At 47.7% G+C, this 13,241-nt stretch overlaps 1 protein-coding gene across 5 annotated transcripts in view; it reads right to left on the bottom strand.

Moving 5' to 3' along the window:
* Positions 1-13,241, bottom strand: part of MAPT (microtubule associated protein tau) — a 57,632-nt gene that overhangs the window by 40,095 nt on the left and 4,296 nt on the right. The window contains exon 2 of one of the 5 annotated variants that reach the window (XM_085309920.1): positions 6,728-6,857. The exons of the other annotated variants lie outside the window; for them this stretch is intronic. The gene's annotated coding sequence lies outside the window, so the exon portion shown is untranslated. The remainder of the gene's footprint in view (positions 1-6,727; positions 6,858-13,241) is intronic. 5 annotated transcript variants of the gene reach the window in all.

Genomic DNA, 13,241 nt, shown 5'->3' with positions numbered 1-13,241 from the left:
TGTGGGTACCAAAACACATCCCAGGGCAGGGAAAGGCTCACTGACAAAGGATCACCCCTATTTCCCAGACACCGGCTATTTGGGGGCACAGTGAGCGCAGTCACACCCTTTTGGTTCCCGGACTAAGCTCCCAAAATGTAGATCAGCTGATCCAAGAGCTGAAAAATACCACCAAACTTGTTCTTTATTAGCCAGCCAGCCACCAAACACCCTCAAATAAAAGGGTCCAAACATCCATGCTAGCTGCCAAAACAGCACAGCAATGCTGCAACGTCATCCGCTGAAGCACAGGAAAAAGATGCTTCTAGCAGGTTAGCAAGCAGCAATTCCTTGAAAGCAGCTCTGCTGTTCATCGAAATATGAGCTCTCAAGCACCGTCTCCATTTTACAGCCTACTGCTTTGCAGCACAGCCGAGTGCTGCAGGACCCAGCAGAGATGACTGCCAGTCCGAGAACGAAAGCTCTCTGCTGTTTTCCTTTCTCCACAGTCTTCTGTAGCAGCGCACATACAACAGGATCTACTTGGTGCACAGGAGTCGCAGGCTAGAGAAATATCTGAAACCCGGCGTGAATATGTGATCAAAAATCAGCCCTGAGCCATTTGCACACTGCAAAGACCACCAGCACACTGCATCGAAGAGCTGAAGCTAAATGTCCTGCATTTAAGTACATAAAATGCAGATTCCAAAGAAAAGAGAGAGAACAGAAACCAGGATGTCAAATGTTGTTGACACTGGGTAGGAGAGATCAACATACAACCAGTAGATTCGTAACTTCACACAGTGAAATGAGAAGAAAGCTTCGCTTCCGCATGCAGATGGACTTGAAGATCTGGGTCCTACTATTGCCCTCCACCTCAGCCAAAACGTGACACGTGTTTACACTGCAGCACCATGTCAAGGGCCTGAATTAGGCGGCGAAAACCCAGATGTCTGGGCCTCCCAGCAGCCAATGCTTTGACTATGGAAAGACACAAAGAGCAAGGGCCCTACCTCAAAACTGGGCAGAGTAAGGGGGCAATTCAGCAACAGCAAAAGTCAATCCGGGGCAGCACTGCTTGGTCCTAATCCTTCTCCTTACCGCACTACTGCTCTTCTAGCCCCCCACTGGGAGGTGGTTCAAGGCACTAAGCCAGCAGCAACTGAACCTCTTACCAGCCAAAGAAATTTTCTATGATATCAAGCGCTACAGACCGTCTCAGCCCAGGTTTGGAGCGCTGATACAACATGGCAGAGGGGGACAGCACGGGAGGCGAGCACTACACCAGCCCCGGCTGCCATCCGGGTACACCTTGAGCCTCTCCATGTTTTGCCTCCGGCTGCAGAAAGATGCTGTCAGGATGCAAGGTAACTATTTATTGCTTGCTTTGATCTCATCTGCTCTTCTTTCTTTGATTTCACAGTACTGACAACATTTGCTGCACTCTGGCAGAACAGCCTATGCTGAAGTTCTCTGAATATTTAATGCTGGCACAGTAATAAAGATATTAAATATAGAAGATTCACCATGTCACTGCTCTAGCCTACAAACGCATGAGTGCACCTTTGCAGATCCTAGTCAGAGTACACGGTACAGAGTCAGGAAAGTGCTGCAGACACCGTTGTAAGAGATTTTCTTGGGGCAAGGATAACATTCAAGGTGTCTTCTTGGGCTGCGCCTTCCATTTCTTAAGTTATTCTGAGTGGTTTCAACACATGGCTAAAATTAAAATGATGAAAACAGCACCATCTGCTCCAGCTACTGCCACACCACCCCGGCTGGCATCGCTCTTGCAGCAGCAGAAAACTTGTCCTAGGGAAGAAGCCAAGGCAGGAGAGCTTTTTCCTAGACAACACTGTTTTACTTCTACAGAATCTGAATTTGCAGAGCCCCTGGCTGCAGAGACTGCTGATGCAGAGGCCATGTCAAGCATGCCAGGAGCAGAGGCTTCCACTACTGCCACGAGGAGCAGGGAGCAATGGATGGGGCATCCGGGCGCTTGGGTTAAGCAGTGAGGGTGAGGAACCCAGCTAAGTGTCTCAGATGCACATACAGGAATGGATGTTACCAGCTTGCCTCCCAACCTCTCTGGGCTCTAGCATGACTTGTCCTCACCACCATCAATCACCGTGCACCCAGACAGAGCTTGAAGAGAAAGATTTTAGCTTCTGTCCAGTTTTCCTGTATTATTTTGCTTTTCATTACTAGGCTACCTTTGGGAGGAGATCAAAAGTCAGAGCAGGCTTCCTGAAAGCCCTTTTCATTTTGTTTAAAAATCCAAAGGATGCAAACAACAGGACGGTCATTGAGAATTTTTGGTACGCTTGGGTCTATTGTAGAACAGCTGAGAAAACCCTGATCCTCAAACTGTTCTATATCAAGATTGATCAATCCAACAACCTAAAAAGCCAGTTTGTTTGGGTTTTTTTAAACTTCTATGAGAAAGAGCAATGAGGAAAAGATGAACATAGAAAGTAAATCCTAAACAGCAGCAAGAGAGCAAGGCAGAGGGAAAAGCGCATCATCTAACACTGTGAGTTAGCAGGAACTGGGAGGTTTCATGAAAATCAGTGATGGTGACAGGGATGACTACATCAACAGTCTTGCTTCACTGTTCATTGGGAAGTTACTGCTCCAGTCGCAGAAAGTTGCTGATCAGACTTTCTTTGTTCCTTGGCTGCAACAGTTCAGGTCACGTGCATGTCTTAGTGCTCCAAGTTTCATACACCATGCCTTGACCAGCAGAAGTGAAACGTGTGGCATTTTCAGCTAGGTATAAGAGCAGGACAGGCATGAGGAGATGGACAGACAATAACATCTTTAGACACCCAGAGTAAGTCAGGAGAATGTGTGTTCTTATTTCCAGAACAATAAAAATCCAACAGAATCTGCATTTACAACTTTATTTTTCATAACCAGCAAGCCCAATGTGAACCTTGCTGAGGCACAAGACAAACAAAGATTTTCAAGTGACAGAGAATGAATGACAGCAAATAAAAATCTTTATACACAAAATACATCCTGGTAGAGTACTCAGATGTCTCTCTCCAGCTGGTCTTCCAATGGTTTTGACCACTCAGGATGACACTAAGGCCACAGTCCTGTCTTGCTTCACATCTAGTTTTATATGCTGATGAGCAGAATTGCAATAAAAGCAGATGTAGGCAGCTTGAGTGGCGACAATCCATGTGAGAAGGTAACCCAGACCGTGCATTCAGCCAACGGGAGCTGCAAAACCATCAACTGTTCCCCTTCCCCCACAAAAGGTTAAAGGATAAGCAGTGAGTTTAAAATCAGAATCTGCATGCATTTCATCCCGAACAGAAATTAGGTGGAAGCCTGTCTTCCTTTCCAGAAGGGGTGAACACTCAAAATTGTCCAAATTTAAGATTGTCCCAAGTCGGGGAATTCAGGTTCAACCTTCCCCAATACATCTGTTAAAAATAAATGAGGTGCAATCAGTCTCCTCGGGGATTTTATCCCCTTTCAGCTCTAAATTCAGCTCTGCCGTCACACACATGATATGCATGAAAGGACAGCCTGCTTCAGAGCCTTACTTCTTGCTTAAAATAATATTGCTCCAGGTCTCAGGTTACAAGAGACCCATTCATGCTCTCTGTAAGGTCATGGTCTCTTCTCCAAATCACTAATACAAAGGCTGGAATAAACAGGGTTGTAGACATTTCGGCAGTGCTGCTTTTCATCGCAGTACATGAACAGAGACTATTTTGAACGGGCTCTGACCACACCTAGAGCCACAGTGCTCTGTCATTTCTTATCAAGGCAGGCACAGAGCAGTTTATTGCTGCTGAAAGATGCTAGATTCTGTCCTCGAAGGGAAAGCAGGCAGCAGCAAAGCGAACTCCTGACTGCAGCGTGACAGCTTTTACCCGTCTTTCGGGACGGCCGATCTTCAGGTGGAAAGCATTCAGGTATTTCCCTCTCTGTAGACTACAGGAACAGGACTTTTCAGTGCCCAGTGATCTCTACTCAGTTCCAAAACTCATTTTACAGATTCCTAAACAGCAATCAGATGATCCCTCATCAGCATCACCCAGCATCATCTAATCCCCTCCTGCTAATGACCACTTCCTAATACTTCATCCAAACCATTTCAAGCTATTTTGCTATGTGCAGCGGGAAGATGCTTTTCAACTGAGCACTAACACAGCTTCAACCACGATACAGGAATCTTCCATTTAAGGACTTAAACAAGCATAAAGAGGCTCTTGCATGTTTCAACAGAACAAGTAGACCCAGGGAGTCAGAGACCCCTCCATAATGAAGGTACACAAGCAACAGGGACAATGAAACATGCTTCAGATCTGAGCACAGACCTCAGACTGCCGCAACAATGAACCCTTTTATAAGGCACAAGAAAAGCAGTTACCATATCTGAGATGAAGCAGTAACAAATGCTTCCCCATTAAATGGAATTCCAGACTCTTCCCCCCTAGCCCAGAAGAACCTGGGGGTAGGAAGGGGCTGACAAGATAATTCAGCTAACATTTAAGTAGGGAAAGGACAAAACACATACAAATTAGGCTGCAAAACCATAAAACAAGGACACACTGATAACAGCTCAGCAATGCTGCACATGGGGGAGATTTTCCAGCCAGCAAGCGCTAGAAGCCTAGCACAAAACAGGGTGAAGTCACAGGCTCTGGGTCAATAAGCACTTCTGCACCCACTGCCCCACTAATCTACAGCCTGGATGACCCAGAGCTGGCTGCTCCTGCAGCTGCATAGATGAAGAAAACACAGGCCTCATCAGGGACCTGTCAGCATCTTGCAGCGAGCTGACACCCAATTTGCTCCAAGCAAGTCTAGTTACTGAGCTCTTTGAGCTAATGCAACCTGAAGCAAGGGCCAGGGAAGAGTTAACTGCCTCAGAGACTCGCAGAGGCACTGTGGAAGAACATGGATCTTAGTCTGCTAGGCAACACTTAAAATGGAAGGTAAGGAGGACAGGAAGCAGAAAGAAAAGAAGAGACCAAACAGCATGCCCACACGTGCCCATAGTACTCAGATCTGGGAGGTGCCGGAGACACACACCCTGCTTCAGATGCAAGCAAAATCTGAGAGCATCGGCACTGACTCCTGTCTCCAGCTCACAGCTGCCCGTTTCAGATCACCCATCCACCACTGCAACCCATCCGAGCCTCCTCTTAGAGAGTCCCCAAAAGTCTGTTCCTTTGTCACAGGATTCGGTCTGGTTCTCGATACTCTCACCTTCGTCCCATCCTTTCTGAACCTGTTCTCTTGCTTACTGACGGGGAGTAACTACAAGCAACCCTGCAGTAGATCTTTAGCGAAACTTTTTATCTGCTTTCCTTTTTGTAACTAAAAGCATTATTTATTATTTCTGCCTGAATATGCCTCCAAGGCTCAGTTATTCCACCAGAAGATGCCAAGAGAAAAGCATGTTGTTTTCCATCTCATTTGGAGATGCCCATTGTTAAAAGCTACTTCTACAAGCCCCTCTAGCTAGCTCCAGGGCAGCATCATTTGTCATGATGATGAGACAGTGCAAGAAACCACAAATAAAGACATAAATTCAGAGGGCAGAATTTTACTGTGGTGAAGTCTGCCCTCAAATGCAAAGTCAGTGGGAGCTGAAAATGAACCAAAGACAGAATTCAGTCTTCGGAATAAAACTAGTGAGGCCCTGAGCTCACTGACATCCGATGTCCGATACCACGAGCTACAGACAGACAGCGGCTGGCAGAAAGTCTGTGAACCTCCACTGCTGTAACACAACCACATGATCCAGCTCCAATCACAGGTCTAACCCTTAAATCACAAAGGCAATTTAGTCCCAGCAACTTTCATCCCATTGCATGCAGGATCTGCAGTGCGAGGGTAATAAAATACTTAGGACCTGCATAGAGCTGGTCAGCATTTTGTAAAAGGTGGCTCAGCATTAGGAAAGGAACATGAGCCATATTTACATCTCTTGAAGCCTCTGGATCTGACAGGACATCACTTAAACAGCACTCAAATATTGTTTTATAAGCATTTAAAAAATCTGCTGCTCCACTGATTTATAGGAAAAACGGACTGAAAGTGCTGGCAGCACTTGTAATCTACAGAAATGTTAGTTCTTCCTTCAATCTTAGCCATATTAGTTTGTTTACTTCTGACCAGACCAACTTAAGTAGGTTTTCAAATAAAAGTGGCATTTTTATACAGAGGCTCTTCTTACCAGCCTGTACCGACACATAGCCCTGCACATAGCAGCCTGCCTCACAACACAGAGGCTAAAGCTACAAACTGACCTCTGCAAAGCTCATCCCACTGGGTAACTCCTTCTCTTGGGAAAGCCTCTTCTTGCACATCTCTTCTGTCATCTCAAACTAACTGTATGATGAATGCACTCACCTTGAGCTCTGCAAACCAAGACAGGAACATTTTGTCATCCAGAAGCCCAGTGCAAGCCAATTTTCAGCCTGGACACACAGTTCTGACACCATCATGCAGACACGCTGCTGATCACAGCCTCCTGCTGCTCTTGCACCCCTCCTGCTGCTGTAACTCCAGTCACCAAGGTACGATGGTCCCTTCCAGCACAAAGACCCTCCAAGCACCAAGAACGCCCAAACCCACATTTCCCCAGGGTGCCCTGACTCCACCCCAGGGAGGAGATGTGAGAAGTAAGAGCGGAAAAGACAGTGTGCATCTCTCACAAGCCCACAGCTTGCTCTACTCCATCTCTTTTGCCCTCTTCTTGTCCCCCTTCCACTCCTACCTTGCTGCATCTCACAGGATGAGAGCTGACGTGGTCCCTGTGCTCACCATCAACTACTGAAAAATATCCCCTTCAGCCCTCTGTTCAGCCTCCATCAAAGACTTGCTCTCTCGGTAGCCAACCCTGCTACCTGAAAATGTGAAAGTACAGCAGCCAGACAAGGAAAGAAGAAAATTTGCTTACCCATTGCTCTGCTTAATGCCTCTTGAAGAATTTCATTTTGCAGCAAGTGACTTTACACACTGATGAAATCCATCTGAAATTACATCAGGCACTGACAGGCAGACATCCTGGGACAGGAACTGATGGGGCGCCATAAGGTAAATACAGGCAGGCGGCAGAAAGGCCTGCAAGCCAATGCTGTGGGGTGTTCAAAAATCACACACACACACTGTTCAAAAAAGATGAATGCAAATGTTTATCACCTTTCTTGCTAGTGCTAATGTTTCTCCATGAACAGCAGAGTCAAATGCAGCCTTTCCTTCTGTGGACTTGTATTATTAAGAGGCAGATTATACCTTCTGCTATAATCTGTCAGCCTTCTCCTCTTCCAGGCACCTTAGAGCATCACCACAAATGACAACAGAACGATAGCTCATCTGGAGCAATGCACATGCTGAGCAGCTGAACAGGATGGCTCAGGGACAAATCCCACTTGCCTTTCTCAGGGATGTTAATGGCTCAATCCCTCCAACCAATTTGAACCAGTTTGAGAGGAGGACTGGGGGAGGGAAATGAGGCAAACATGGCCACACTATGCTAGGGGATCTGTTTTAGGAACAGAGGGGAGGCTGCAAAGATGCGAGAAATTAGCCCAATTGTAGTGGTGATCCTTCTAGCTTTGTAGAAGGCATCCACTGGTGCTCTCTCTTCTGTTCTTTGCATATCCAAGGAAGAGGCTGAAAACAGGAGCCACATTGCATATACCAACTGCCTTTACTAATCAGATTACTTGAAGGGAAAGGGAGAAAACAGGAGATTGACTTCTGAGGAGCACGAAGGGCTCAGGCTTGCAAAGAAAATCCCCTCAAGTCTAAAGGCTCAGATACCGCTCCTCCAGACTCCAGTGCAAATGGCACATGCTTTTCACAGGCACTTTAAGAAAACCAACCTATAACAGATTTCAGTAAGAAACAAAGCTCAAACTCACAGATGGAAGCCCATCCTGCAGTGAGAAGAGATTCACTCAGTTCTGCACAGCGGAGCTGTGCCCACCTTGAAAACGTGCAAAGGGTAACCTAAAGGGTCATAAACAGTTCTCTAGTGATTTGCAAAGAGGCTTGAGATTGAGATTGCCATTCATGCTGAAAAGCCAAGCCAGAGCAATGCAGCACAGATCAGATACTCCACCCGGGGAGGGCACTTGTTCAGGAAGAAGCAGTGATCCAGTTCAGTGAAGGCTGCACCTCTGGCATGGCAAAGCCAGCATGGTGTTCTGCAAAGCTTTGGCGGAGTCATCTCTTTAGGGATCATTCATTGAACAGCCCACTGACCCTCTCTCTGCCCAGGATCACTTATCCTAATTCTCTTCCTGGGACTGGTTTGAGATGAGTGGGAACATTTCTGCACTGCTCTGGAAGGATTAGCAATTCATCTCGAGTTACTTCTGCAATTACCTCCCTTCTTTCCTGCCTCCCCAGGCAAGAACAGCCCTGCCAGCAAGCCTTGCATTACAGCATCGTCCTCTTTACTGATAAGCATCCCCAGCTGCAAGGACATGCCCTCAGGGTGAGCCCCAGATGCCATGCCAGCCCACCTCTGGAGACTGAATACCACGGTTAAGCAAAAAAAAACTCTGCAAATAGAAAGCACTAGAAGCACAGGAAGAAACCTGCAAAGCCAGCCCATCTTGGATAGGACTGCAATACTAGTAAAAGATCTCCCGAGAGCTGCTGTCTTTCTCCAAACACATTGCTGCTTCTCTGACTAGAGGCTGGAAACAGTCAAGAAAGCAGAATCCATTCCTGCATGAGCACCTGATCTCTGCTGGGTCTGTGGGTGGTGGAGCCTTCCCGGAACAGCACACAGTACATGCCTCCTTCCAGCTCCGAGGGAGACAGCACTGAGACAGAGCCGGGGAGGAGCCCCCACCGGGGGCCACTCAAAGCCAGAGCACTGCAGGGCAAAGCACTGCAGAATACAAGGGAAGAGTCAATTAAATAGCTCACCGGGACATTTCCAGCTCTGTATGCTACCAGCAATGAAACTCAGCTGGCCCCTTGCTATGTTATCCTATGCAGATAGGATACAGAGTTTGACATGCCACTTCCACCCAGCTAAGGGGCAGGCATATGGGTAGGAATGAGCGACCACCTCTGCCTTCGTTTAACAGTCTCGGCTGCTCTAACACAGTTAGGGAAGTCCATTTTGCATGCGCAAGGGAGGGCTCACGGTGCTCTTTCACTGACCACAAAGGTCTGCAGACCTCGGAGTAAGCCATACACCCAGAAAGCACAACACACGGCTTCGTTGTTTGGAGGTCGACAGCTTTATCTGCATGCAGAGCCACAAGAACCACAACCCTCCTAAGCCTGTGCTTCGCTCCAGCAGCTCCAATGGATGGGTGTAACACACTGCACATCCTCTCAACATCACCAAAGAAAGGATCCATGAGCCTGTCACACCCTGTCACAAGTTCAGGGCACTTCACTATGAGCTTCCTGCTCTCATTTTTCAGCCCCGTATCTTCACACAGCCAAAGCCTAGGAAGCAGTAAGCCAACATGCCAGCTGACTGACTTCACCAACCAGCAGGCTAAGCAAAGTGGAAAATACTGGGAACTGGGCTGAAGCCATAACCCTGGTTCTTTTTTGACTAATTCACCAAGCGTCAGCATTGCCAGATCGCTACAGCTAAACCAGCAGCACTCCTTCAGAAGAGGCAGAGAGCAAACAAGCCTCATCAGTGCACTGGGATGGCAAAACAAGTTTATTCTGCGCAAGACTAACTTAAATCTGCAGCTTTCTTCCAGCTTTTGAATAAGTATTCCTATTGGGAAACAAGAGAACGGCCACCCTCAGCACTTCCCCACAGATACTGCTTCATGATCCAATTTTCAACGCTCCACAAACCAAAAAGGATTTGTCTGAAAGTCTGGACACAGGCACACCACAGCACCAGCATCTCAAGCAGCAATGCCAAATGCCCATACGGGCAAACACCGGGACTCTACCAGGCAGTGCAGTTACATAGTTGTGTTGCTGTAAATGTCAGGACAATTTGTTACTGCCATGTTGATGGACACAGGCTTTCAAAAGAAACTGCAAAGACAAACCACAGCCTAGCTCAACTGCGTTTTAAATGCACCCTTCCCCCAGCCATTTCTAGTAGCCCCATGATGCTCCAAAGCCCAAGTTCCAAATGAAGATTTAAATGTCATAAAGAAGCAATATGCTCTACTCCCTGCTGCTACACAACGAGGAAAACCATCCTATTAAGCCCCAGTGACCACACAGGGCAACACAGGGAGCAATGTGGTACTCAAACCCTCCCAAACTCTGTGCCTGGCGACACCCTGAGTGTCAGAGAAGACAACTGAGGTGTACAAACACGCAGGGAGGAATGGGGGTGTTTCAAAAGAGGCAGAGGAGCACAAAAGGCAGAAGATTAGGAAATCCACCTTACTGGCCTGCTCCAACTGCCCCTGTCTAGATGCACTGGACCCTGCATCAACTTGGAAAAAGCTCTTGCCCTGTCACCTTTCCCTCACTTGTTCCCTGAACAAGGGAGAACTGATTTATCTCCCCATGGCTTTCAAGGAGGTAAACGACAGTGAGAACTGCAGCACTCTTCTTCAGGACAGTTTAAATAAGGTTTGCTTGGACAAAGTGGGTCCTGCTGAAATTGCAATTTATTAAGCATGGAGGGAGGAGGACTGTTTAGGTAAAGGGCCTTGGGAAGGAAGAGGCTGGAAGCAGAGGGCAGCGAGGCTATCTGAGACCATGGGAGGAACTGACAGAGGGTAAGGAAGACTAAATTAGAAGCATGATCTGCAAATACTTAAAGCAGTATTTTAAAAAGAGTAATGAGGAAGGGAGAGACACAAAGCCCATGTTTTTGCTGAGTATGTGTGCAGAGCCAAATCTGGATTCCTGGGCTACAGCCCTAACAAGCAGTGCTCTTGCCACCTGCATCTTCAGCTGAAGGACCAATACCTACATTCTCTTTGTGGGAGCTCCACGGGTCACACAGAGGCCCTGGCACTTTTGGCCTCATCCCAACAAATCCAACCCTGACGAAGGATAAACATCCTTATCTCATCTGTGATGCCACCTGTCCCATAGGATGGAAATTTATCTGCTGAGAACTGCAGGTCCTGTTTCCTTCTGGAACAGCTAAAAGCCTTGCTCTCCTGGGTGGAGACTACCTCATCTCGATGCATCTGGAGGGCATGTCAGATGGGATTTTTGCAACAAGTTCACCTGAAAGCTGCAGACCAGCAGTGAGCCATTCCAGAGCAGGGCTGAGCAAGCAGCCCAGAGAGGGGCACAGAGTCTTCATTCAAAGGCTGGAAGCAATGACAAGCATACTTTATATTTTGTCATTAAAAGAGATATCTCTGTTTTAATCTAAGTTTCTCAAGGTTTCATCTTCTAGCCATTAGCTCTTGTGATAAACTGAGCTCACTGATATTTAATTTCAAACTCTATCTGGGACTCAAAGAAAAAAAAAAAAGCCACACCCCACCCGCATCTTATTTCTGAAGATTTAAAGCCTTCGTTTCCAAGGACATCCAACAGCATGAAGTACTTCCGTTAACATCTGGGAACTGCACAGGGAATCATGCCAAAGCCATCCCTCCTTTCTAATATCATTACCCTATCAAGACCAAAAATGAGGAAAGCCAGTATTTTGTCTTAGGTGTGAATTATCTCCTTGAAAAACCCTCAATGCACTACCAGTGAGTCAGACACCTGACTTTTCTCCTTAGATGCAGTTAAAAAAAAAAGAAAAAAGAAAGTGAGGGATTTTGCACATCACAATGAAACAAAGCATAACTGGGTTAGATTATTTCCCATTCCTAGAGGAAATGGCATTTTAACATTCCCTCTCTCAACAGCAGCCTGTAAATACTCAACTAAGAATTGACAAGCCTGTTGTCACTGTCCACCTTGAGAGGAAAAAAAATGCATAAGGTAAACCATTAAATACCCTAAATCTGAGGTACTGGCAATAAAGGCAGAAAACCTTCATAGATGGCAGCCATTGCTTGACAGAAGAATTTAGTGTTTCTCAGTAGTGAATTTTGTCCCATTCATTCAGACATGCTTTAGACATCTGCCTAAACCGACACAGATAAATGCAGGGCAGCTCAGAAATACGTTGCATACAAACTGCTGAAGTGACAGCTTAGCTCATCTCAGCCGCTCCTTGCGGCGAGCCAGTTTCCAAGCAAGACCAGCCTCTCGCTCGCTGCAAATGGAGCTGCACCTCGCGTGGTGCTACCACAAGCAAATGGAAGGAGAAACTCCCTTTAAAGTGATGGCAGCTGCCCTCTTCCAGCCAACGGCAGGACTGCTTTTCAAGGTGCTAATAACCATCTTCCCAGCTGAATCCTCCCTTATGCTAACACAGCAGACGGGGATGCAGATCTCCATCCCTCCAGTAAGCTGTTTCCACTCTTAACGGGTGGAATTGCTCAAAGGCAGCAGGGCAGGTGCATCATGCCTGGAAACACCTGGCAGGAAAACTTCCCTTTGGAGTCCAACTTCACCGGTGTGAAAGGAAGATGCCCAGCAGCTGACGGGAAAACCGCCTCGCACGGCAAATGCCCAGCGTCGTGCCCGGTCCGGCGCAGCTTGGGGGAGGCCGAGGAGGGTGGGAGCCCCGGCCACGCACCAGGGCCACCTCCTGCCCCGAAACAACCCCGCTCCCAAGCCCCACGGGGCTAGCGCCAGCATCTCCAGCCCGGAGAGAAAACACCCGCCTCTGAGCGGTGTTAAAACCCGCCTTGGCAAGGGTATCGTTAACATTTACAGTATAATAATTTCCCTTTGCACCTGGGCAATGCAACAAAGCCAGGCAAATCCCAGACACCGTGACCTCAATAGCGCTTGGCACCCCCAATTTTTAGCCTGGGACGGGGGCAGCTCGTATTTTTGACACACCTTCTCCTCAGATATTTCCCCCCCCCTTTTTTTTTTAATTATTATTTTAATTACCGCTGGTCCCTTCCTCCCTGGAGGGCGGCTACAGAAGATGGCACCACGCAGCCCATCCCTCATGCCGCAGCCGGGCGGCACGGCCCCCAGCCCCACCTGCCGCAGGGAAACGGGGGCAAAACCGAGGAGAAGGACGGGGGAAATAATAGTAATTAATAATAAAAGCAGCCCCCCCCACACCCACCACCACCACCACGCCGCGCACCTGCAGCCGGGCGGCAGCGCTGCCGCAGGGGCCGCCCCTCGCACTGCTGCAACGGGCAGACTGCGAGCGGCGCCGCCGGGCCCGGTACCGGGAGGGGGACACGCCCCTCCGCGGTTTTTCTTTTTTTTCTTTTTTTTTTTTTTTCTTT

The sequence above is a fragment of the Rhea americana genome, unplaced genomic scaffold (genome assembly GCF_003343005.1).
Source record: "Rhea americana isolate MKP2758 unplaced genomic scaffold, rheAme1 scaffold_308, whole genome shotgun sequence".
Taxonomy (NCBI): domain Eukaryota; kingdom Metazoa; phylum Chordata; class Aves; order Rheiformes; family Rheidae; genus Rhea; species Rhea americana.
The sequence above is the reverse complement of the archived record's forward strand: the minus strand, read 5'-3'. Positions and strand labels throughout refer to the sequence as shown.